Genomic DNA, 3361 nt, shown 5'->3' on the forward strand with positions numbered 1-3361 from the left:
ATCTGAAATTAAAAATAACATGTAATATACATGCTATTGCCCTGTCTGCATTGCTTAGGAGAGGTCTAGGGGACAATCTGTCAGCACCTCACAAACCACACAGTTAAAAAGAAAAAAAGGGAAAAAAAAAAAAGTACCTTTACTCAAAGTATGTTTTAAATAAGTTACTTTTCATTCTTATTTGAATAGATTTTTACACAAGTAAATTTACTTTTACTTAAGTAGATCAACAATTTCACCATAGTAACAGCATTTTTACTTGAGCAAAATAATTTAGTACTCTTTACACATTTGCTTATTTGACATAACACATACCCTAAACCATTAATGATCAGCTTTAAAATTCGATTTTATCAGTACAAAACTCACATAAAAATGCATTAATCCACATCTTGTCATTAAGGAAACCCTATAAAATGACATGAAAAAGATGCACTGTCATGCTGACCTGTTCACAGTTATGTCTATTCGAGGCATGTCTTAAAGTCTATCGGCTGTATTTTAACAATCTAATGTGTGTGGTCTAATGTGTGTGGCACGAGTGCTTTTATGCCACCTTTGCTATTTTAACGGTGCGTAGAATGGGCGCAAAGTGTAGTGCATGGTTATATTTGAACATTTAATTAACTCATAGATGTGCTTTGGGCGTAAGGTGCAATAAACCAATCAGAGTGTCACCTTCTATTCCCTTTAAAAGCCACCACTACTTGCACTTTGGCAGACTGCTGATATAATGGCGGAATTAGCAAGAGCAAGAAACTAGAGAATCAAGGTGGAGGAGAAAGCGTGAGTAATCTAAACGGTACACAGCTGTTTAGATTACAAAGCAAGCTTACACGGCCAGCCCAAGCCTTTATGAGGCCCTAAACAGAATTTGATTGACGGTCCCCCACTGCCACCAGTACTACTGACTGTTGTTAATCCTCGATCATTTGCACACCTATAGGTATATAGGATTTACAGAATACCTACAGTATAATAACACACCCATTATCAATTTTATTAGTTGTAGCTGTGTTGCTTACATCATACCAAACTGACAAGAGTGGTCTGGTGTTAATTTACACTTTAATATTCAAAGTGCTACAGTACTAAGCGGCGTACTAATCATGGTGTACTGAAAAGTAACAGCATAAACCAGCAGACAATACATTTGCTATAAACAAGTTAACCACTTTCATTGCTTTTAATTAAAAAAAAAAAAAAAAAAAATTGCAACGTGCAAAAATGCAGAACATGAACAGGAGTATTAGGGCTACATTGAGGAAAAAAGATTCTGAGATTTCGAGGTCAGAATATTACGAGAATAAAGTCGGAATTTATGAGAATAAAGCCCTGATATTTCAAGAAAAAGTCGTAATGTTATGAGAATAAAATCGTAAAATTTCACAGGGAAGAAAAAAAAAAAAAAACAATTTTTAGGATTACATTTTACCAGCAACCAACAAAACCTGCAGAGAGTCAATGCCACATTGAGCTTGCTTCTGGTGACCGCTATCTCAGGCGTCATGCAGTACCACACACATCAGTCAGCAGGGAACTTTACGCAATTATCTTATTATTAAACATTTGCTAAAGGCAGTTTTGTTTGTTGAGTAAACACAGGTTTACAGTTTCGTTCCTCATTTTAAAGCAGGCAGCAGGCAGCTCTTCTGATATTTTCCCTCTAAAATAACACGAGGCCTAAACTTATGACTTTATTCTCCTAATATTATGATTTTTTTTGTAAAATTACGACTTCATTCACGTAAAATTACAACTTTATTCTCCTAATATTGGGACCTCATTCTCTAAATCTCAGATTTTGTTTTTCTTCAATGTGGTCCTAATGCCCAATCGTAAGTACAACAATCAACAACAATTAATATCAAATATGCTAACCTAGATAAACTGAAGGATATGTCCTTTTTGCGGCATTACTTTTTTGCAGGTTTTTCTGCGACACAGAGGAGGAGAGTCTAACAGAACAGAACTCTAACAGAACTCTAACAGTCTGACTGTGCTTACATCAAAATGCCTTGCAGAGTCCGGGAGAGGCCAATGTGAGAGAAACTTTTGCGAACTGTTATAAATTGTGCGTGCATTTTCGTTTGTTGTATCCTAGAAGTAGTATAGCGTGGTCTCAAAATGGTATAAAGTTCGCACAACAAAACTTATAATGTGTGCGCGATATACTTTAACGTGCCCACAAAGTAGGCAAAAATTAATTGCTCGTGCGCACGATTTCAGCTCTTCGTGGGTACGTTTCTTAAAACGTATGTACATTTAAGTAGATCGAGCTCACCATGTACTATAATGTGTCCGCGATAAACTTTAACGTGCCCACAAAGTCAGAAAAAAAAAATTGCATAGCATCTCATGGACTCCGTAAAACGCAGTTAATGTCCCTTACAGTGCGCAAGCGCACGAAGGTAACACCAGCTCTAATTAGGCAGCAGGATGATTCAGCCGCTTAGTTCCCTCATGCGTCGGGCCGGCTCTGCAAGCTTATCCTCCTTTTCTTTAATCTAAAATCCCCAGAATAAATTAAATATAAACAGTACATTCGGAATCAGCAATCAGAGTGATTTAAATCTGAATGAAACAAATGTGTGCATGTAACCGTAGCTAATGACACTTGTGCCTTCATTTCTCATCGCGTCGCGGGGGGTGTAAGATAGGGTCTTTTGTTATAATATCAGTATTACATGTTCTTCTCTTCTCGGAATTATTCTTTTCTCTCATGAGCATTTCAAGACTGTCACTGTATTTAAGGCTGATGGCTGACACACTCTGAATCTTCTGTTAAAGAATATGCTTATAGTCTTGTAGGGCAGAAATTGGAGGAGAAGCTTTTCACACTGCAATATGTGGATTAATAAATGTTTAATTAATTCTGAGGTTAATCGTTGCACATACTCTCCCTATGTCCCCCTGTTTCTCTCTCTCTCTCTCTCTCTCTCTCTCTCTCTCTCTCTCTCTCTCTCTCTCTCTCTCTCTCTCTCTCTGCCTCTGACCCTCTTCTCATTCTTTGACCCTTTCTCTCACTCTCAGCTGTTTTATCCCTTACTGTTCCTTTTATCCTAGTTTCTCTCTTATGGCCCAGGCCTCAGTGTGTTCAGGACCAATGCACACCAGAGCAAAAAGTCACTCACTGTAATATCATACAAACACCAGGCTTGTATCTGTACCACATGAATACAAATTGATAGCAATCTATTTTGGGGGAGGCCAGATCGTGTGTGTGTTTGTGTGTGTGTGTTTATGCCCCATGTATTGCTATCTTTCTAGGGTCTGGTAAGTCCCAAGTAAGATAGCATAATCTGAAAAAAGTGTCTGGTTGGAACCAAAGTGCTGGTCCCCACTAGGAGAACAACGTTTT

The sequence above is a fragment of the Chanos chanos genome, chromosome 7 (genome assembly GCF_902362185.1).
Source record: "Chanos chanos chromosome 7, fChaCha1.1, whole genome shotgun sequence".
NCBI lineage: Eukaryota > Metazoa > Chordata > Actinopteri > Gonorynchiformes > Chanidae > Chanos > Chanos chanos.